This window comes from Panthera uncia, chromosome D1, assembly GCF_023721935.1.
Source record: "Panthera uncia isolate 11264 chromosome D1, Puncia_PCG_1.0, whole genome shotgun sequence".
Lineage (NCBI taxonomy): Eukaryota > Metazoa > Chordata > Mammalia > Carnivora > Felidae > Panthera > Panthera uncia.
The window spans coordinates 18,913,328-18,937,580 of record NC_064808.1 but is presented as its reverse complement, the minus strand read 5'-3'; positions in this window follow the sequence as shown (position 1 = coordinate 18,937,580).

Sequence of the window (24,253 nt, the reverse complement as noted above, 5' to 3'; positions counted from 1 at the left end):
GTAGAACCACATACCTCTCCCCAGAGGAGACACATCAGAGAATTAACAGATGTTACAGCTGAAACGTACTCTGGAGATCGTTGTACACAATCCTTTTAATTGACAGTTGGGGAAACTGAGGCTGAAATGTTTTTGTTCAAAGTTACAAAGGTAGTAAGGGACCAGGCAGGCACTTGAAGGCTATGCTGTCTCTCATTCCATGACTGTCTAGTCAAACAGTGTTTGTTGGTTTGTTCACCTGATCTGAAATCATTGTCTTATGAGACCAAGACAATGGAAATTTCATACAAGTCCCCTCATCCACCAGCCCACACTGCACGTATCCCCATCTGGATTACATTTGTGTGGAGTAGATTCTGTCTCCTACTTCTCCATATTTTCCATGTCTCCAGGTCAAAACTGCTGTGCATCTCCTGAATCACCAACCCCAGTGGAATCACTCAATACCAACAGTTACAATATTTTTTGGGGAAAAAATGTTATTTAGAGGTTAGAAAATATTGTAACCAACCCACAGATGGTTTTGTTTTTCCCACACACAATGCTGTAAACCTTTGAATTCAATGATCTACTCTAATCTTTTATATGCTACACGATTCTTATTCTTAGGCTCAGCTTTATTCACACAAGTAAGTGTCAGGCTGGCCACTGTCGATTGTATTTAGTGACTCCTAGTATGTATCTGCCTTTGCTAATAGAAGAACTTTGTACTTGCAATAAAGTCTTCTATTTAGGCATTTCTATTACATTAATAGGAAGTTCATATAATTTCTAAGAGTTTAAACTTCTGGATTTAAGCAAAGAGCGTTTCCTTCCCCTAGTTTAATATGTCCTCCTGGCCAGAGTTATAAACAGTAATCTGGGTGTTGCTGTAAAAGCATGTTAACCACATCTACAATCAGTTGACTTAAAGTAAAGGAGGTTATCTTAATTGCATGGGAAGGCCTCATCCAATCAGTGGAAAGGGATTAACAGCAAAACTGAGGTTTTCATGAAGAAGAAAAGAAGAAGGAGGAGGAGGAGGAGGAGGAGGGGGGGGTAGGAGGAGGAGACGGAGAAATTCTGCCTCAAGACTAAAGCATCATCTCCTGCCTGAGTCTCCAGATTTCAGGGCTTAAGTCTTTCCAGCTCTCACAATTACATAAGCCAAGTCCTTGAAATAAATCTCTTTTGAAGGGTCTGTTTCTCTGGGAAACCCTGACTGATAGAGGAGTCAAGCAAAACATTAGCCAATGGTTCATGAGAGACATTACCAAATGTTTTAAGTCAGGTAATGCTAGCTGCTAAAACAGGTATTTGGTGCATCTCTGCAGCTTAACTCACTGGAAGATTATTTCTCACTTACATAATGAGAACCAGTAGGTAGGGCTGAAGGAGACAGATCCAGGATAGAAGGGCTTGAAGCCTGTGTCACCTCCATAGTCACTTGGACATCAACATCCAGCCAGGAGACCAGAGAAGAAAGAAAGTGGAGGATCCTGTGAAAGATTTGATGAACTAGGATCACTTCTACACACATTCCATTGGCCAGGACTTGGTCATATGGCCATTCCTACATGTAAGGAAACATGAGCTACTTGTTTCCCAGAAGAAACTGAAAATGTGCTTGACAAACAGCCACTCTTTGTCACACAAAATTATTGTTCGAGAAGCTTCTTGGAAAACATCATGTATTCTTGGTAGGACCAGCCTCTTTGATAGAAGTTTTGTGACTAACTTGTTAAGTATTGTGGTGTCAATACAGGAACAAAAATAGAAAATGGAAAAAAAATTTAAAAAGAAAACAGAATGAGATGGCAAGAAAGCAAAGTGTGAGGCAGGAGACAATTTAAAACAGCAATTAGAGTCTAATTAAACCCGAAGTTTGGTATCATTATCAGAAGTGAGGACATAGCTAATTATGCTGAAAGCAAGTTTCAGTTCAGGCTATAGTCATTCAATAAGGGAATCTTTTCTTCCCAGTAGAAAACACTAATTTTGAAAAACACTTAAAAGATTCTCAATAATGGATGGCATGTATGTGTGTGCATTTTAATCTCTTTATCCATATTGTCCATGTGGTATTTAGTCTTTGTACTTAAATCCACAGTAATTGTTTGTGGTAGCATGAGAAATTTTTGCCTCATTGATTTTCCATAGCACTGAAATGTCACATTAGCTCGAGGTGAAAAGCTAATAGGATGTGAATAATGATAATAATAATCAGAATGATAATACAAAGAATCATACACCTGAATGTACATTAAAATCCTCTATTGCATCTCAGGACTCTGGTGACATTTCAAACCCAGGAAAAGAGAGAGAAAATAGTTTATTAACACTGTGCTCTCTGGAATCTCACTGCAACTTTGGCTGCACGTTTTGGCATGGATGACAATTTGCAGAATGAATGAATGAGGACCAAGCACAACCTACTATGTGTTCTCCCTCAATTTTACTCCATTTCCAAGTATAATTTATTAATGTTCAATCTTCCACATTCCCGTCTAGGACACACACCTACACTTATAAATAGGCATTTGGAATTTGTCATATGCATAGGGTCACTAAGTAAATGCACTCAAGTTAGATATAGCTTGGAATCCCAGGGAGGCCAATTATCACCCAGCCATCTCAGAACATTCACTGAGTCTCAAACATTTGCTCAAGGACACTGGCTTATGCTACTAATATTAAAAAATGAAAATGAACGGAAGATTCTCAGATCCTCTGAGCCCATAGTAAGTAACACAGTACGTAACAATATCTCACCTCACTTTTTAGGTATTCTAACCCCCTGCTGGTAATTGCAGATTCATAATTATAAGTAAATGAATCTATTATTCTATTATTCCAGAAAGTCACTTCAGAACCCAGACACCCTCTCCCTCTGTGGCCCAGACTCTGTTTAATTCCACTGTGATAGCCTGCCATGGAATTCTAAACTTTTATTTTGTAGCACTTTGCCACTGATGACTCTTTAACAGATTTTTTAAATAGTTGCTTAATGTCTGCCTCCTCCTCTACACTGTATAGCAGGAAGCTTCCTTATGCCATTCAGTTCTGTGTCCCCAGGAAACAGAAGAGGGCTAAAAGACAGAGTGGTTCTCAATCAGTGAATGTTCATTCCATGACTGACCTCAGAGTGCCTCATTCCTCCCTATGAAGGACCTATAACACTTTTACTTTGCAGATTGAATTTTACCTTACTATTACCTTTTAGAACCTGCAACTGCCTACCTCCAATGTATCTTTCCCCAGCATCCATCCAAGTGATCTCATAACTCTTGACTATATTTTAATGTGTTCAGACCACACTGGTCTTCTTAAACTCTTTACTCTCATGGTTCGTTATTACCTATAAGTCCTCATTTATGCCATCAAGCTTCTTAGGGACTTACATTATAATGGTTATATTCTCAACTTTTCCATCTACCTCTGTTGATTCCAACTGTTCCTAAAGATTTCTGGGTGTTGCAACGAGAAAAAATGAGATGTTACTAAAGTATTTTTTAACAGAAAAGAAGTATAACTTCTCAGAGGGAAACTATAAAATCAACCCAAGGTGCATCACAGTAGTAATACCCAATTACCTTAAATGGAAAGAAAATTTCCCAGACCAAATCAAGACTTGACACTAACCAAACCAAAGGTGTTGAGTATATATAAAATGTCCCACATTTAAAAATAAATTCTTATCCATGTTTTACAAATATGGACTCAAATTCTGATCAAAAGGAAGGGTTCTAAAGTAATATCCTATTCCTCAGGGACAGTATATCACAATAATAACATTAAATTATCCAGTCTTATGACTAATTTTTATTCTGAATCTATACTCATCAAGCTAGCCTCTTATTATTACTTTACAACAAGGTGACCATGTCTTATTTATCCAAAAAATTAACTAATCAACTTCATTTTGGTATACATTCTTGAGTCTATTGTGAACTTATTTAGCATGATCTAGTCTTCCTAGATTAACCCAACTCAGCTCTACTGAGTTCAAGTTCAAGTTTCTGGATGTGCAAAGCTGAGGAACCTTGGCATATTAGTGCCTTATCCAGGGTTTCCAGAGAAACAGAACCAGTAGAAGATATAGATAGATAATCTCCTATCTAATTCCTTAGATCTATGCATCTCTATCTATCTATCTATCATCTATCTATCTATCTATCTATCTAACATATCTTGAAAGACATTTATTATAAGGTATTGGCTCACATGATTACAGAGTCTGAGAAGTCCCATGATCTGCTATCATCTGCAAAGCTGGAGACCCAGGAAAGCTGATGGTGTAGTTCAAAGGCCTGAGAGTTGATGAGCCAATTGTATGGATTCCAGTCAGAATCTGAAATCCTGGGAACCAGGGTCCCTGAAGAAAGAAGACTGATGTTTTAGCTCAAGGAGACAGGCAAACACAACTTCAACCTTCCTCTGCCTTTGTGTTCTGTTGAGGCCCTCAATGGGTTGGATAATGCTCACCCACACTGGTGAGGACAATCTGCTCTACCCAGCCCACCAATTCAAATGCTAATCTCTTCTAGAAACACCCACACAGACATACCCAGAAATAATGTTTAACCAGATATCTGGGCATACCATGGGCCAGTCATGTTGCCACATAAATTAATCATTCACACTTGCAGAATCTTCTCCTATTCCATAAGACTTCTACTTCTAAGGTACTACCTGCCTATAAGATTGCTTGAAGACCAATCAAGCAACTTCCCCTGGAAATATTCCAACACCTCAATCACTACATTATCCTATCAGAAGTATTTAAGATTCATCACTCCTCCTGAAGTTCTTTGTTACCGATCCTAGTCCATCCCATAGTACCTTATTTTGTGGCTCATCACCATTTGGGACATTGTTTGTCCCAAACATTGTTTGTATACACCAGCAAAAAAAGTATGAATTGTTTCCATGTAATGATGATCATTTTTAGGATTATGTAATAGCAACACAGCATACATATTCATTAAGCATAAACTCTAATTATTTTCTATTACCATGCACTATAATCACCATGATTTATAATCTCCCTGGAAATTACCAAAATGGAATGTGCTCTCTCTTCAAGTATTTCACAGGTCACAGATGATTCGCAAATCCTGAAATCAACTCTCTTATATGATGAGCCCTTTGTGAGTTAAAGGAGACCCAGACCACAGGCATAGCTCTTTGGGGACCAGTGGACCCTACTGACACATTTGGTAATGGCAATAAGCAGAAAAGCAAAGCAAACAGGCAAACTAATTCCTAATGTCAGAAAGCAATTAGATATGCTAATTACCAAATAATGTATGTACAAGCTCAAATGTATGTCAGTGTGATGATTATCTATCACATACTCAAAATCACTTCCTGTCTACAGAATTCTCTTCTTCCCAGGGTATTTCCAGCAGTTTCATGGAGCCCACACCTACCACTTACCAGATAGAGGATCACCTTTTTTTTTTTTTCAATATATGAAATTTATTGTCAAATTGGTTTCCATACAACACCCAGTGCTCATCCCAAAAGATGCCATCCTCAATACCCATCACCCACCCTCCCCCATCAACCCTCAGTTTGTTCTCAGTTTTTAAGAGTCTCTTATGCTTTGGCTCTCTCCCACTCTAATCTTTTTTTCTTTTTCTTTTTCTTTTTTAGAGGATCATCTCAAATTGACCTCAAAATCCTAGCCAGGGCCAGAAATCACTGCCATTTGAGTGCTATGTACTTCAGTGCAACAATCAGTTGGGTGTCATGTATTGCAAATTCCCTGGTCAAAGACTAGATACTCTTAATTGAATAGTTTTGATCAAGCAGTAAATAGTAATACTTGAGGTGAAAAGGAGTTGAATTCTGATTTATCTTTAAGGGTCCTTCTCTTCTCACTTGTCTTTTCCTTGAACCAGCTGTGAAACTTCAGCCAGCAGTGTATCCTGTCCAATTTCCTTGAGCTTCCGTATCCTTATCTATAAAATGGGAATGAATTCATCTACTTTCTGCATCTTTTTTTTTTTTTTTAATTTTTTTTTTCAACGTTTTTTATTTATTTTTGGGACAGAGAGAGACAGAGCATGAACGGGGGAGGGGCAGAGAGAGAGGGAGACACAGAATCAGAAACAGGCTCCAGGCTCCGAGCCATCAGCCCAGAGCCTGACGCGGGGCTGGAACTCACGGACCGCGAGATCGTGACCTGGCTGAAGTCGGACGCTTAACCGACTGCGCCACCCAGGCGCCCCTACTTTCTGCATCTTAAAACAAATTATTGATAGTTCTACTGAATAGTGAATGTAATGAGTGTTCTAAAACATATATAGTGAAGCATGTAAAGACACATAACAATGAAGTCGTACTCGAATTTAAATTCTTACCAATTTATACTTCCTCTATAAACATAGAACTTGGAACCCTAAAAACTGATGAAAAAAGATCTTGCTCAATTGAGATCTGAATTAATTTTTGTTTTCATTTTTTTCCTTCTCTAGATCTGAAAAGAGATGAAAATACAGTATGATGAAATGAAATAAAAAGCAGAGATGAGAAAAAGAGAACATTATAATCTAAAGAAAATGAATTTAGACTATGAGTTAGAACTACTTCTGGTTCCAATTCCCCTGTGTGACACTTTGGCCTCATTTTTCTCCACTTTCAAATACATATTTCTTACTTCTCTGATGAAGATACTATGTAAGAAACTTAGGTTATCTACTTAAACTCTAGAGTATTGACAGGGTATGAGAGATCAAGGGAAGTTTCATTTTTCAAGGAGAAATGAAGAGATGATACAGAGAATAGAAGACAAATTAGTTATCAGATGAACCATCCATTTATAAAAGTCTTTAGAATTTATATAGAGCATCTTATATAACCTTCATAAACACCTGTGAAGTGGGTAGAATTCTCTTTCCTTAGGGAAAAGGAAATTGTAGCTTATAAAGTTTACACAAAACCAAGGACACACAGAGCTAGTAAATGGCGGCCTTGCATGGACTAATTCTACTTTACAGTGCTCCCAGATAGATCACAATCAGAGTCTTTTAGTTGTGTAATTAAAAAAAAATTTTTTTACATTTTTATTTATTTTTGAGAGACAGAGACAGACAGAGCACAAGTGGGGAAGGGGCAGAGAGAGAATGAGACACAGAATCTGAAGCAGGCTCCAGGCTCTCAGCTGTCAGCACAGAGCCCGATGCGGGGCTCAAACTCACAAACCATGAGATCATGACCTGAGCCGAAGTCAGATGCTTAACCGACTGAGCCGCCCAGGCACCCCTAGTTGTGTAATTTCTAAAGATAAAATAAATCCAGGGTTATAACATACATAATTCACTAAGCACAGAAGGATTAAAGCAACAAAAGGCCTAGTCATTTCTAAAATCAAAAGAACTTGGTAATGCTTAAGTGAGTGAGTGAGTATGTATGTGGGTAAACAGGTAAGCAAGAACAAAAACAAATTTTCATTTTACAGGCAATTGGATTATCACCTAAATATGATGGTTTTCAAATGCCTCTTGAAGAAACAGGAAAGTGGACCCCCAAAATTAGCAGTTTAAGTCAGTAATTGAGCATTGCCTGGAGTCAGACTTCTTCTTGACTTTAAATCTTACATGTACTACTTATTAGCTGTGACAAACAAGTTATTTAATCCCTCTGTGCCTCAGTTTCTTTTCCCTAAAGTTAAAAAAAAATTGTACCTACTCACTGTAGGTATTAAAATAATATGACACACAAGAAATTCTTAAAATAGTGCCTAGCACACACTAAGTATTCAAAAAAACCCCAAAAATTTAGTGCAAAGAAGTTTAAGGACCCCTCAAATATACCCAACATAGGTAGGCAAACTGGTTTCAGGAAGGATCATAGCTATAGGGATCAGATAATAAAGGATTTGTTTCTTGTTGGATTAAAGTGGAAAGATATCAGTTTGTTGTTTTGTTTTTCCAACGGCCGTAGGGTTTCTTTGTTACTCGTGTCACATATATGCTTTGAAATGTTCTTCAACCTATAATCCAGTCTTAATCACATTTATTTTTTCTCCTCATCCTCTGGCTCTAAGACCTCCACATTAGTTCCACATTTGTCAGAAGGGTTAGAAACCAAGTAGCTAAAACAGAAAGGAAAATGTCTTGTAGAAATCTATATAAGACATCTCTTAACACAGACATCAGGGTTTAGTAGATAATTACACACTATAATTTATTTCTATTATTATTATTTGATAGTGATACCGGTGTTTTACAGCTTACGATGGTAATCACATCAATTGTCTTCATCCTTCTCAACAAACATGGGAGGGTACACAGGACAGATTTTAGTCAATTTTATGATCTAAAGGAAATGAATCTTCAGTGGCAGGATTTTAGGTTTAATAACAAGGAACTTTATTTATCTATTAATAATAGGGATTAACTCCTTTTTTTGCCTCTGTTGTCTACAAACTACACGGGGAGAGAGTGGAAAAGAAAAGCACTGACTGGACATTGGTCTCTTCAGATTATTATCAATTCCAACTCTTCCCTTCTTGTTTAAAATGGTTTTATTTTGGGTAGTCAACCTTGGATATCCTTGTTACCTTTTATACTCCAATTGTCTACTACCAGAACTTTCCAAAGACTTACCTGCAGAAGTGTGTGTGTGTGCATGCACGTGTGCGTGTGTGTGTGTGTGTGTGCATGTTACAGAGATGGCAAATGGAGAGATGGGCCCTGAACTCTTTCCCTTGTCCTGTGGAAACAATGTCTGCTCTTGAGTTAACAACCCAGACAAGTTGACAGATTTATTGTTTGGTTCTCCATCCTCCCCACCCAAATTCCTCATCTACCATTAGCTGCCTTCTGACTCTCTAAGCTGCTGGCAAAAAAAAAATGCTGGAATCTTTGGGAACACATATTTGGACTATTTAGGGGTTCATGGAAGCTTCTCTTAGAGTAGATCCCTAACTTTGGTGACCAAGAAAGAAATGATTCCTCTTTCTCTCCATGCCACAGAGGGTCTGCTCCATTTTTTGCCTAAATTCTCCTGTTCTGGTATGGGTGCTCATTTAGGGGACTCACAAGGTGCCTTCAGCTCTGCTGCCTTTCACAGTGTCCTTTCCATTCAGGGAAAAATTCCTGTGTCTCTGACAAGTAGTGGAAATGCAGACTGTCCCAGTCCCTTTTGCCTTATTTTTTTTTAAATTTTTTAATGTTTATTTATTTTTGAGAGAGAGAGACAGACAGACAGAGTGAGAGTAGGGGAGGGGCAGAAAGAGGGAGACACAGAATCCAAAGCAGGCTCCAGGCTCTGAGCTGTCAACACAGAGCCCAATGCGGGGCTCAAACCCAGGAACTGTGAGATCATGACCTGAGCTGAAGTCCGGTGCTTAACCAACTGAGCCACCCAGGCGCCCCCCCGTTTTGCCTTATTTATACTTCTCTTTCCCTCTCTCTGGCTCTCCCCACCCACCCCTGATGCACTTATCGCCAATCACCAGCAATGCCAGGGAAGTCTACCAATTTAGTTGCCCAGAAACTTTTAGACAAGGTATGAATGTCCTCCAGAGCTAGGGCACAGGTCAGATCTAAGACCTTTACCCCCTTACTTACGACATACCACCCATAGAGGGACAAATGCTCTAAAATGTTTTTCTTTCCCTAAGAAAATAACTTCTTTCTTAGACTTTCTGCTAATTGTTTTCCTTTTGTTGGAAATAGTTGCCAATCATATTTGGCTTGCCTGCAACATGCAGACAGAGAGACACCATGAATCAGTTTCTCTTTGACAGGAAATTTTCTCCTCTTTAAACCCCCTACTCTATGGTTAAAAGACGGGACCAAGTAATCCTTCACAAAGCAGAAAAAGTTCTCCACCATCCCTCTGCCTCTAATATATATATTCACAATGTATGTCTATCTATCCAAATGCTTCTCTTTACCCATCCATTCACCTATTTTTTCTTATCTCAAATGTTTCACTTTTCCATCTGTTGTACAGCAATATGGAGCTCACAGCCTCAGTCTTTGAAAGCTCAGGATATTACCTTCTCACAGAGCTGTATCCAGGACAAATAATTTCTGAAGTTTTGAAATTTCTACTTTTAATTCAAAACTAGTGGTTTGAAGACAATAGGAACTGCCAGATTTCAAATCTTCCCAACAACCTCCTGTAAAACTCATAACAGCAATGAAAATAACATGCATTTACCAGAACCAGAAGATAAAAAGTAGCACCACCTTTAAATTAAGTGTAAGTAGATTTAAAACTTCCAGATGAGCTTCTCCCCTTTAATGTAAGCCTGTAGATGTAGAGAACAGGATACAAGAGGCTTTAGGGATTTAATGAAGAAAATAAGAGGGTGAAGGACACACAAAAAGTACAAAATCACCTGAGAAAGTGAAAGTTCAATATGAAATGCCAATATCGTGAACACAAGTTAGAACTTGGGGGTTCACAGCACTGGCTACAGTGAAGGAGCTTAGCAGGTAGTGGTGACCATGTAGAAATACTGCTTTGGGGTGATGTTCAGATATATAGAAGATGAGTACTCTTGTTTAGCAATGAGGTAGTGAGAGGAAATAAGGAACAAAGTGGAGGGGGTGGAATTAAGGATTGTACAAACAAAAGAAAACGAAAGCTGATCAACCCCTCCTTCCCACTACCACACCAGCCCCATTCATAGAAGTAGCAGAGGAGAGGACAAAAGAGAAGACACAGAATTCCCAAACTACGAACAACGTTTAAAAAATAAATAGAAAAAGCAAAATAATCTGACCATATCCACATAAAGCTACAGAAATAGAACAGGAAAGATGAATCAAAGCATTCCAGCTGGTGAAATGTCTCCCTTCCTCCCCAAAAAGACCACTTGATGCTGAGAAAACTATATTATACTCAAAAAATGCAATAAAGATCGTCATACAAACATTTGGACATTGGAGGGCAGAACTTTAATTTGGAAATATACTAGCACCAAGTGCTGGTAAAGGATGTGGGGCAGCAGGAACTTTCATCCATTGCTGGTTGGAATGCAAAATGCTAGAGCCACTTGGGGAGAAAGTCTGGCAGTTTCTTCCAAAGCTGAACATACAAAGCTAGACTTACTATACAATTCAACCATCACAGTCAGGTATTTACCCAAAGGAGTGAAAAGCTTATGTCCTCACAAAAACCTTAGTAAGAATATTTACAGCAGTTTTATTCAAAATTGCCAATTTCTGTAAGAATTCAAGATGCCCCTCAATCGGTATCCATAAAATGAAATATTTTTCAGCAGTAAAAACAAATGAGCTATCAAGTCACAAAAGTACACGGAGGAGAGCCTTAAACACATACTGCTAAGTAAAAGAGCCAATCTGCCTTTGTAGCAACATGGATGGAAGTGGAAAGTGTTATGCTAAGTAAAATAAGCCATACAGAGAAAGACAGATACCATATGTGTTCACTCTTATGTGGATCCTGAGAAACTTAACAGGAACCCACGGGGGAGGGGAAGAAAAAAAAAAGAGGTTAGAGAGGGAGAGAGCCAAAGCGTAAGAGACTCTTAAAAACTGAGAACAAACTGAGGGCTGATGGGGGGGGGGGGGTGATGGGTATTGAGGAGGGCACCTTTTGGGATGAGCACTGGGTGTTGTATGGAAACCAGTTTGACAATAAATTTCATATATTTAAAAATAAAATAAAATTTAAAAAATAATAAGTAAATAAATAAATAAATAAATAAATTCAGCTATTCCCTCAAAAAAAAAAAAAAAGAAAAAGAAAAAAAAAGAAAGGAGCCAATCTGAAAAGGCCATATAATGTATGATTCCAACAACATGAAATTCTGGAAGATGCAAAACTATGTAAAAATATATTTGTAAAATACATAAAACTATGTAAAATATGCAAAACAGTAAAAATATAAGTGGTTACTTGTTTTTCAGGGAGCAGAGAGGAAGAATTATAGGTGGATATTTAGGAATATTTATAGTAATGAAACCATTCTACATGTTATAATGGTAGATACATGACATCATGCATTTATCAAAACTCACAGAACTGTATAACACAGAAAGAACTCTAATATAATCTATGGACTGTAGTCAATAATAATGTATCAGTATCGGTTCATCAGTTGAAATCATTGTTCCACAATAATGCAACATGTTAAAAATAGGAGAAACTGGTGGGAAGGATAGGGCATCTATAGGAACCCTCCACACTTTCTGCCTAATTTTTCTATAGACCTAAAATTACTCTAAAATTGAAGTTTATTAAAGACATAGGCAATTATCTGAACAGAGGTCTCACCAAAGGAGATACACAGGTAGCAAATAGGTACATCAAAAGATGCTCAACCTCATTTGTCATTAGAGAATTACAAATTAAAATAATATTTTCATACCATTAAACACCTATTAAAGTGGCTAAAATTCAGACAAGTGACAATACCAACTCTGGAAAAGATAAGGAGCAATAGAAACTCATTCACTGCTGATGGGAATACAAAATGGCACAGCTAGTTCGTTTGGCTACTTATTACAAAGCTAAATAGAGTCTTACCATATCGTCCAGCAATCTTACTCCTAGGTTATTTACCCAACTTTTAAAACTTATGTTTATACAAAAACCTGCATGTAAATATTTGTAATAACTATTCATAGTTGCCTAAGCTGGAAGCAACCAAGATATCTTTCAATAAGGGAATGAATTAATAAACTGGTACATCCATATAATGTAATATTATTTATTGATAAAAAGAAATGAGCTATCAAGCTATAAAAGACATTGATGAACTTAAATAGACATTTCTAAGGAAGTCCGTCTGAAAAGGCTACCTATTTTCTAATTCCAATTATATGATATTCTGAGAAATACCAAACTATGAAAACAGTAAAAAAGATCACTTGTTGCTGTCTCCCCAGCTGCCTGCTAGAATCTTAAAAGTTTAAACAGAGACCTCAGCTGGGTTCAGGCACATATTCAGTCCATCTGGTCTCAACACCTTACTCTCTCAAGGCTACATCCTTCTAACAGCTCCAGCTGTGGGATTGGTAGGTGGAACACACATTCCAAGGACAGGGGAGAGGGTGAGTTCGTGGTTCAACTGGGGGTCATGTCCTCTTGATGACCTCCTCTAACAGTTGCCCAAAGGCCAAGAGAAGGAAGGAAGATTTAATAGGTCAAACACACTGTATATTTATATGATGGAGAAACTATTCTGTGTGATACTGTAATAGATATGTAACATTATGCATTTGTCAAAACCCATAGAACTTTGCAGCACAAAGATGGAAACTTAAAACATATAAATTAAATAAAAAAAAATTAGGACACCTGGGGATCACTGGATAAAATGCAGCATGGTGCAAAATAATTTAACCATATCACAAATATATGAAACAACCTCAGTGTTGGGAGTGGATGGGAAAGTTGATGACCTAAGTAACTCTGGAAGTGAGGGGAGGCTGTAACTGAACATAAGCACTATGTTCTAATTGGCAATGTTGTTTCCCATGGGGGTATGGATTAGCAATATTCATAGTGCTGTGCATGTATACTTGAATTGAACAATTAAGTAAATGGATGGCAGATGGCAAAACCCAGATTTCTTGAATATAAGAGTTGGAATAAGAGTTTACTTATATGCCAGGGGAGCCTGCTGGAATGATAGACATGTAATTGATGAGAGCAGGAAACATCAATAAGAACTCACATGTAGCTTAACATAGTGAAGATAGAAGGTTACAGATAATATGTGTGTAGATACAAATATATATTCCCTTTGTCAGCTGAGATGGCCTAGAATCAATGACACTCCAGTAACAACAAGGATACCTAGCACCCTGATGTTGGCTTCTAATATTGTTCTCCAATAAAAGGGACCAGAGCTACTTGGAGAAATGATTGATCCAAGGACTGGGGTAAAAATACATAAGATGAGTCTGGAGCATGTTGTGGTGTCCATAATTAAGTGCTTAAAAAAATCCCCCCCAATTTAATGGTGTATGTCAAAGGCACACAGAAGCCAACTGAAAGAGCTCCCAATGGCGAAAGCTAAAAAAATCTGAGCAACAACATAAAAAATCAAGAAGCACTGGACTATAAAATAAATATATATGGGCCCATACTGATATAGATAAATACTGGAATAATTAAATAAACGGAAGAGATAAATGTGTGCATTAGAATTCCAAATAATTTGTGGACTTACTGTATCCTCCAGGACTGGAATCAAATCCCAAACTTCAGTGTGGGAAGCACAGTGACTTCCTTTCAGAGACTACAGTAAGAATGGGGGGGTGGGGGGGGAAGAATAGCTTCATGGTAGAGAAATCTGACAAACATTATCTCAGTGCTCAAGGTCAAAATCAACTGAGATAAAACATGTTGATTATACATAGCCTTAAAATGATTTCAAAAAATGGCGTTTTTGGGGCGCCTGGGTGGCACAGTCGGTTAAGCGTCCGACTTCAGCCAGGTCACGATCTCGCGGTCCGTGAGTTCGAGCCCCGCGTCAGGCTCTGGGCTGATGGCTCAGAGCCTGGAGCCTGTTTCCGATTCTGTGTCTCCCTCTCTCTCTCTGCCCCTCCCCCGTTCATGCTCTGTCTCTCTCTGTCCCAAAAATAAATAAAAAATGCTGAAAAAAAAAAAATGGCGTTTTTGCATCTATGGTCTTCCTCCCCCAAACTGACAAACCCAGCCACCCATGAAAAAAAACACCAGACCAATCCCAATAGAGTGTCATTCTACAAAACACCTGACCCATACCCCTCAAAAGTACCATTATCAAAAACAATAAAAATATGAGAAAGTCTCATAGCCCAGAGATGCCTAGGAGACATGACAACTAAATGTAATATATTTTTCTTGTTTGAGGTCCCGGAACAGAAAAAAGATATAAGGCATAAACTAAGGAAATCTGAATGAAGTATGAATATTAGTTAATAATAATGTGTCTGTTATTACTGGTTCATTAATTATACAATAATATAATAATTATATAATATGTAATGATTATATAATAAATATATACTAATGTAAGATATTAATAATGGGGAAAACTGGATTGAACTATAAGGGATTTCTGTACAATGTTTTCCATTTCTCTGCAAACTAAATGTTTTCCCTTTCTCTGTAAACTAAAACTTGTGAAAAAAAGTAGAGTTGATTTAAATAATGACAAATATTTAATTAAAGGGGCGCCTGCATGGCTCAGTCAGTTGAGCATCTGATTTCAGCTCAGGTCATGATCTTGTGATCCATGGGTTCGAGCCCCACATCAGGCTCTGTGCTGACAGCTCAGAGCCTGAAGCCTGCTTCAGGTTCTGTGTCTCCCTCTTCTGACCCTCCCCTGCTCATACTCTTTCTCTCTCTCTCTCAAAAATAAACATTAAAAAATGTTTAAAAATGTATTTAATTAAGAAATTTTAAGCAAAACAGACAACCGACCAAGAATAAAAATTAGATGAAGATATAAAAATAGAGAGAAAGTGGATGAAATAAAAGACAAAGGAAGTCAAAATACATATGATTGATGACATAAGGACAAAAATAAAAACATGAAACAAAATCAATATTTAAAACTATAGCCCAAGGAAACTTTCCAAAAATAAAACAAGACCTGTATCTTTTCATTAAAAAGTATTTACCCAGATGCTGGGTAAAAATGACTCAGAATGATCAATTCTGAAACATAACCCACTAAAACTGTTAGATTTTAAAGGTAGAAAAAAAAAGTCCTTATTATGAAGAAGGAGGAAGAGGAGGAGGAGGAGAAACAGGCAATAGAATTAGACTGATACTGATTTAAAATAAAATGTATAAAGCAAGACAATCTGCAATTAAAAAAAGTGAAAATCGAAGATATATCATGCTAATTAATCTGTTCTTGACTATCATAGCTACAGGAAATAATTTTGAAGATGAAGTCAAAGCTAAAGAAAGAATCTCCTTCAAATCTGAAGTCACTGATCAGGAGTATGGCTTTAATTTTATGAAAAATCTGGTCATTCAATAAATATTTCCATTCTAAAACTAGCATTGAACTTACTGGAATTCTCTACAAAACTAACTGTACAATTAATTTAAAATTCAACCTTGTCGATGGGAGACAGAAACTCGTTCTTTGCCCTGAGGGGAAAATTATCAATACACCAAATAAAGGCTAATTGGCACTGACCTAAGTCTGCTTGGGAGAGAAAGTTCTGTAGGCTGGTAAAGAGGATGGGCCTTGGGGTAAAAACAACAACAACAAAAATTCTTCTGTGTTAGTGTTTTGTTCTGATTCTTATTAATTGTGTGATCTCAAAAAAGTTACTTAATGGTTCTGTATCTCATTTTCCTCATCTGTATAAAGAGGATGATTAAGTCTGCCTTACATGTGGTCATTAGGAGCTCCTTCAGGTAGGTTCATGTGTTCTTTCAATAAGCCCCAACCTTTTCTGAACACTTCCTATTCAGACTTATCTCATATTTCTGTCTTAGCCTTTTTATCTACTACTTCTCCAAAGATTCTGAATTCCTTCTATTGGGAAATAGTGGTGAGAAACCAAGAACCAGGAGCTAGATGTATACACTTTGGTTCTGGCATTACCTTCTTTCTAGGCCCTCTCAATGTAAATACTTAGGAAATACATGTGTATTTACTAAATCACATATGCACATGCATTGATATCAAAGCAGGAATGGTTTGAACAACAACATAAATAATGACAATATTGAATTATAGCTCCGACATTAAAAATATCGATTCCTGGCACGCTTGGGTGGCTCTGTTGGTTAGGCATCTGGGTTCGCCTCAGGTCATGACCTGGTTCTTCTTGAGTTCAAGCCCCGCATCGGGCTCTGTGCTGACAGCTCAGAGCCTGGAGCCTGCTTCAGATTCTGTGTCCCCCTCTCTCTCTGCCCCTCCCCTGTTTGCACTCTCTCTGTCTTTCTCTCTCTCAAAAATAAATAAATGTTTAAAGATTTTTAAAAATATATTAATTCCTGAACCTATCCTGACTTAATAAATAATTAAATAAATGGGGAAGAAAGGCAGCACTTCCTTACAGTTGAATTCCAGTTAATAAATGTAAAAGGAAAGAGGGAGATAGAAAATAACCATTACACTACAGCAACAATTGCTGCAGACAAGGTCCATGATGGATGCCAACATTTGTAGGTGCAAGTTAGAAGAGAAACCGGATTAGCATAGCCTCAAAGTATCCCCCTCATGATATTTCTTGCCATAAAGAGAAAAGATACTACCTTACAATGGAGAAACCTGCCAAAACAACTTTCATGAAGTGACTCAGCACAGTATCTCAGCGATAACATATAATATCACGAATCCTATGACAGCCTGCACTGAGAAGGATATGGAAGCATTTCAGTAGAATACTTTGCCAAAAATGCATATCTGCAGCTTGTCCAATCAGGAGAAAACAACAGACAAACCCGGACTGAAAGACATTTGACAAAGTAACTGATCAATATTCCTCAAAAGTGTTTAGACTGTAAAAACCAAGGAAAGACTGACGAATATTATAGACTACAAGATGCTATGAAGAAATAAAAATTTAATGCAATTTGGGATCCTAGATAAGACTCTGGAATAGAAAAAGGCCACCAGTGGAAACACTGGCAAAATATAAATAAATTTTATAATTTAGTTAATAGTGTTATATAGGATTGAATTCTAGATCTTGATAATTGTATTAAAATCACATAACACTAATATTAGGGGAAGTGAGGTGAAGGATAGATACAAAAATTCTATATTTTTGTAAATTTCTTGTAAAATTAACATTAGTTTAAAATTAAGAATTAAGAAAATTAAAAAAGAGGGGCGCCTGGGTGGCTCAGTCAGTTAAGCAACTAACTTCGGCTCAGGTCATGATCTCACAGTTCATGAGCTTTGGCCCTACATCGGGCTCTGTTCCGACAGCTCAAAGCCTGGAGCCTGCTTTGGATTCTGTGTCTCCCTCTCTCTTTGGCCCTCACCTGCTCATACTGTATCTCTCTGTCTCTCTCTCAAAAATAAATAAAAACATTAAATTTTTAAAATTAAATATGAGTGTTTATGGCAGTACCTGGCATAACTGTGCACAACAAAAATTTGTGAACATCATTGTTATCATCATTATTAATATTATTCATATAATAAAATGATACTAGATACTACATATAATTTTTTTGTTGTTTACCTGAGCTGACAACAAAAGCCCAGAGGTGAGGATAAAGGTGATTAAGTTTAAAACATTCTAGGTTCAGACCTGCTACCTCTCTGGCAAACCACTTCACCTCCTGCCTTGCAGAGGAGCAACGTTTCAAAAGACCTAGTTATCCCCTCCCCTTACCTCAAGATGGTTTTTAAAAGACTGGAAGGTCAACTGACGAATGGATAAAGAAATTGTGGTTTATATACACAATGGAATACTATGTGGCAATGAGAAAGAATGAAATATGGCCCTTTGTAGCAACGTGGATGGAACTGGAGAGTGTTATGTTAAGTGAAATAAGTCATACAGAGAAAGACAGATACCATATGTTTTCACTCTTATGTGGATCCTGAGAAACTTAACAGAAGTCCATGGGGGAGGGGAAGAAAAAAAAAAGAGGTTAGAGAGGGAGAGAGCCAAAGCATAAGAGATTCTTAAAAACTGAGGGTTGGTGGGGGGTGGGAGGGAGGGGAGGGTGCGTGATGGGTATTGAGGAGGGCACCTTTTGGGATGAGCACTGGGTGTTGTATGGAAACCAATTTGACAATAAATTTCATATTTAAAAAAAATAAAAAATTTAAAAAATTTAAAAAAATAAAAGACTGAAAGGGGAGACAAGTTTATTGTTTTGAATACTGCAATATTTATGAAGAAATCCTACCTCTTTTCTTTACATTCCAGTTGGGGCAGAAAGAGATCATATGACTAGTTCTGACTCTTAATGCCAAGGGAATCACTTGTCAAATTTGGGAGTGTCTAGAAAGAAGGGTATTATGGGTTTAATCATGTCCCCAAAAAGATATTTTGAATTCCTGACCCTGAGTACCTCAGAATGTGAACTTATTTGGAGATAAAAGTTATAGATGTGATTAGTTAACTGTGATAAGATTATACTGAAGTAGACTGGGCCAAAATCCAATAAGTCCTTATAAAGAAGACCTTAATGAGATGAGGAGAATGCCACATGACAATGGAGGCAGAGATTGGAGTGATGCAAGACAAAAAGTGCCAGAGAACAATGGCCACCATGAGAAGTTAGGATAAAGCAGAGAAGCGTTCTATTCAGTCTCAAAGGGATGGCTACCAGTTGGACTAACCTGCCCAATGCTTCCAGGTCAGGGCAAAGAGCTTTGGGGAGAAATGGCATGGTGGGATGGACAGGTGTGGATGATGGATCCTAGTAGTGTCCGCACATACCACAGGTGATGCCACATTCGGTAGATGAAATTAGTACCCAGTCTTTTAGAAGAAGTGGGACAAGGAAATTGCACAGCCTAGGAGGACAGCATGACACCATCAGCATGACTCAAGGGCGAGCCTCACAAAGGGCCCTCAGTGTCCAGTGGGGCTGCTTGGACTTGAGCCTCCATCAGTATGAGGGCTCTTAAAACCACCAGCAGTCCACCTCAAGCTCAGAATCAATAAGGCAAGAAAGTAGTCCCAAGCTGTCCAGGAAAAAAAAAAAAAACTTACATATTTCCACCACCCTTTGCTCTCACCCCAATGCCTCAGAGGTCCTCATAGTGAAGGGAGGGATATGTAAATGAGAACAGACCCCTATACCTCAACCCCACCAGTTTACTAGTGTTGTATAGGCACCACAGCATGTTGGGGAGCTGGTACAGAGCAGGAAAGGAATAGGAGAGTTTTCTCTCAGACATGGATTTGAAGTATTATAATTAAAAGTTCTGAATCTTAAGAACTAAAAAGAAATTACTTTAATAACCTAAAGAGACAAAAATGTTACAGAATTAGATACCACAAAAGGCACCTGCTCCCCTGTGGGCAAGAAAGGGCTCAATTAAGCCTTACTGGGAATTCTTATTAGCAAGGATAAAACTGGGGCACCTGAGTGGCTCAGTCAGTTAAGCGTCCGACTCTCGATTTCGGCTCAGGTCATGATCTCACAATTCATGAGTTCGAGCCCCACATTCGGCTCTGCACTGACAGTGTGGATCCTGCTTGAGATTCTCTCTCTCCCTCTCTCTCTCTCTCTCTCTGCCTCTACCCTGCTCATGCTCTCTCTCCCTCTCTCAAAATAAATAAATAAACTTAAAAAAATGGAAATGATAAAACTATTTTATGTGTACACCCCAATGATCCAACACTCTTAACTAAACTGTAATTATAATACATTAATAATAATAATAAAACAATAATATAATAATAAAGTGTAATATAATAATCACATCTTTTCACCTCATCAGCAAAATGTTCCTTATCTGTAAAAGAAGATTTCCTTTCTTATTTATCTGAGGGCAAAGCTGCTTTTGATCATAACTTAGAACAAAGAGTTATTGATAAGCAAAGGATTTGGAGGACTCTGAATGTGGCAAGGCTTATAGGTTTCTAAATGATGAACATTTTAGTAAGTGAATGGTGGAGGCAGGGAGGTCTCCAGAGAGTCTTGTGCCTTGAAATATAATGAGTTTCTTTGGGGAGCAATTCATTAGGAAATGAGAAAGCAAAGGCTCTGTCAAGAGGAAGCTTTCAAAACTATTACTCTGTTTTAATCAGCAGGCTTGATTTTCCATTAAGAAACAAGAAAAAATGTTTTCCCTGGCCAGGCAACTCTTTCAACAGGAGACTTTGTTGGTTTTTAATAAGGCAAAGTATTTAGGGGCCCAGAGATTGGTCCACCTCAAGAGGTTTATAGAATTTCAGAGTCAGGAAAATATGAAACATTTTTAATTATTATAGAAGACAAAGTTGCTAACCTTCAGCAAGCAGCATCATCTTACGTTTTAGAGCTAGGTGTGTGCCATTGGAAAAACATCTTTACCTCTCTGAGCTTCAATTTTCTCATCTACAGATGGAAATAACAACACTTCTCAACCTCTCACTTAGAGGTATTTTTGAGTTTAAAACAACGCACGTAATGTACTTAGCAAAAAAGTGCTAGTAAATAGTAGAGCCAGGATTTCAACCCCAGTTGGTCTGACTACAAAACTCATGTTCTTAATCATTACCCTCTATTGCCCCTACTTCATAGAGAATTGTCATGAAGATCACATATGAATGCTAGAATAAACTTATGAAGGGAAATATAAATATAAAGTGTAGAGTCTGCCAAGATAGATCCAGGACTTTATAGTCAGAACTAAAGGCTTTTGGTAGTGATTTAAAGAAGAAAAGAAAGTGCTCCATTAGAGAACAAAAGATATTTCTTTTGTTCACTGCTCTATCCTGGGTTCCATAATGCATAATGCTGTTTTATTATGTGTATTGGTTGAAAGGATGCTACATAACCCAACACCTATCAAAGGACAGAATACCTGTAGACAATACCTATTTTAAGCCCTGTAAATGTGGTGACATCATTATCCTTAAAATCTTAGCACACATAAAAAATACCTACACTTTAATGAAACTTCTTTATAGATGTTGATTATTTTGAACTTAGCATAGTATGTAATAGAAAAAAATCATTTTAGAAGATGTTATGACTTGATGTACAAAAGTAATATATACTTTTAGAAAGAAGTTATCCAGTTTTTCCTTATCTAATCACATATATGAATTGAAAATAAATTACAATTAGATCTGACAAAGATATCTCCTTTTCCAGACTCTAGGCAGGTTTCTCCAAACCCTCTAAGCCTGGACCGTGATATTCATTGTAGCAAGAGTCTTGCTAAGACTTAGTTCATCGAGAATTCCCCACTCCATCTCCACCCCCATATCTGATCAAATTCCTCATCCTTCATCATCCCTCAGCTGAAATTTGATCACCTGGACTGCCTTAAGCAAGAATCTTGTCAGATCTGTTTAGCAACAATTCCCCCCACCCTTGCCCTTGATGTTTTCCCTTAGTGATTTTCCATCCACTGGACTCTAGGGCACCACTTGTACCTTATTCCTTGCTCCAGTTCTATTAATCAGACGTACCATCCTCCTTCTCATGTCAGGGCTTTATGTGTGTGGCTCCCCTCAATTCATCATTTCCTGTTTAGTATCCTTCAGATTTCAGCTCAGAGGTCACCTCCTTGAAGAATCGTCTTTCTAAGACATCAGATTAAATCAGGTCATCTTGCTATAAGTTCTCAATGTACACTAGACACTAAAAGCATGTATCACGGTAATGGAGATTTACATTCCTCCTCTTTGGCGGGGGGTCGACCCACTAAAACTTGAAGCTCCATGATGTAAATGATATACACGTATGCCACATTTGGCAAATTCCTTTATTCATGTGAAAGTACAAAAAACAAATACTCTTAAGATCTGACCCAAAGCCTTGGTCTATACTGCCCACATTTCTCCTCTTCCTGTATCTCCACCCCTCTCCATATCCTGTCTGCCATTTTTTAAGTGTCTACAACATATCAGGGAACTAGCAATATGCTACACATACTATCCCTTAACTCTTAGAATAATAAATGAAGCTAGGAAATGACTACCTTCTGATTTTAGCAAACTAAATCCTAGAAGTCCAAACACTTAAACCACACAGCCCAGGAACCAGGTACTGTAAGTCCAACTGGGAATACAGGTCTGCAGAGCATCCAGTCCATGATATTATCTCTCCAGCCTTCACACATTGGGTATTGTCTCATCTATTGTCAAGACAACCTCGGAACACTACTCTTGTATGCCCTGCTTTTTTGGGTGCATGCATCATCACTTGCCTGTTATGTTTGTGGGAGGGTCACAAGATTAAAAAATCTGGCACAACAGGGGATATATCTTACATTTCTTTCATACTTTGCTCCTAAGCCAGGAGGGCCTTGTGCCAGAAGTACATTCTTGATGCATATGTTACTAAAGAATGTGACAGCCGGAAGAAAACTTGGTAATCTGGTCCCGTCTCTCATTTCAGAAATAAGAAATGTAGTCTCAGATATGCTATCCATCTAGCCCAGGGACACTGCTAAATAGTTGGCAAAGAACTTAGAAGTTAAAACACTGAAGTTTAGGGGCGCCTGGGTGGCGCAGTCGGTTAAGCGTCCGACTTCAGCCAGGTCACGATCTCGCGGTCCGTGAGTTCGAGCCCCGCGTCAGGCTCTGGGCTGATGGCTCGGAGCCTGGAGCCTGTTTCCGATTCTGTGTCTCCCTCTCTCTCTGCCCCTCCCCAGTTCATGCTCTGTCTCTCTCTGTCCCAAAAATAAATAAAAAACGTTGAAAAAGAAAAATTAAAAAAAAAAAAAAAAAACACCGAAGTTTAAATTTTCAGTTGTACTATGTTGCAATCCACTCCCTGATTGGTGAGTGAATGATAAGATAAATGAACTTATTGTTTTTAAATAAATGATGTCACTTCTGAGACCTTCTAACTTTTAGGGAATGCCTAGTGCTGAGTAGGTGTCCTGTTTCTGATTAATGTCAAAGAAGGTTTTTGTTTTTTTTTTAAAGAAGGTTTTAACCAGGAAGGAAAAAAGGTAGAATGAGGGCCACATGCTCTCATTACTTTTCACCCAATGTCATGGCATCTTATTGCCCATTTGCAGGTCAAAGAGCCTCTGAAATATGGCCCAACACGATTGTGCTTACCAAGCATTAAGTGAGAACAATTTTTGTCTGTCTTGGTGCAAGCCCTTTACCCTCTCTGGAGTCATCCAAATGCACTTCTATGGCTGAAACACTTCAAACAAGTAGACAGACTCTCTTGTTTTTACTTCAAGGATAAGTTTTATAGTTTTAAGTCCTTTCTATAGCCACAGTTCCATGAAAATTTATGAGACCAAAAATTGCCTACAACTAAGTAGTGGGTCTCTAGATGGCAGCTGCCACAAATGACACTCAGAACTTATTTTTCATGTTGTGTGCTGGGCTAAAAGTCTGCACTAAAATCTTGGGCTTGATCCAAGTGCCCTCTCTCAGGGTCCCAAACATGGCACAGAGTACAGGCACCATTGGTTCTCAAAACCTTGGATCTGTCACCCCTTGGCCACATCTTTCATACCCAGCAGGGTCACCAGCCTACAAATGATAGGATTCTTATGACAATCCCTTAATTAGACTGGAGTGACTATTTCATTGACGTACTGGAAGCTTACGAGTCAAGTAAAGGTAATATGGATTATCTCATTAAAATAAATAAAGTTTGGGGCACCTGGGTGGCTCAGTCTATTGAGCATCCAACTTCGGTTCAGGCAGTGATCTCGCATTCAGCGGGT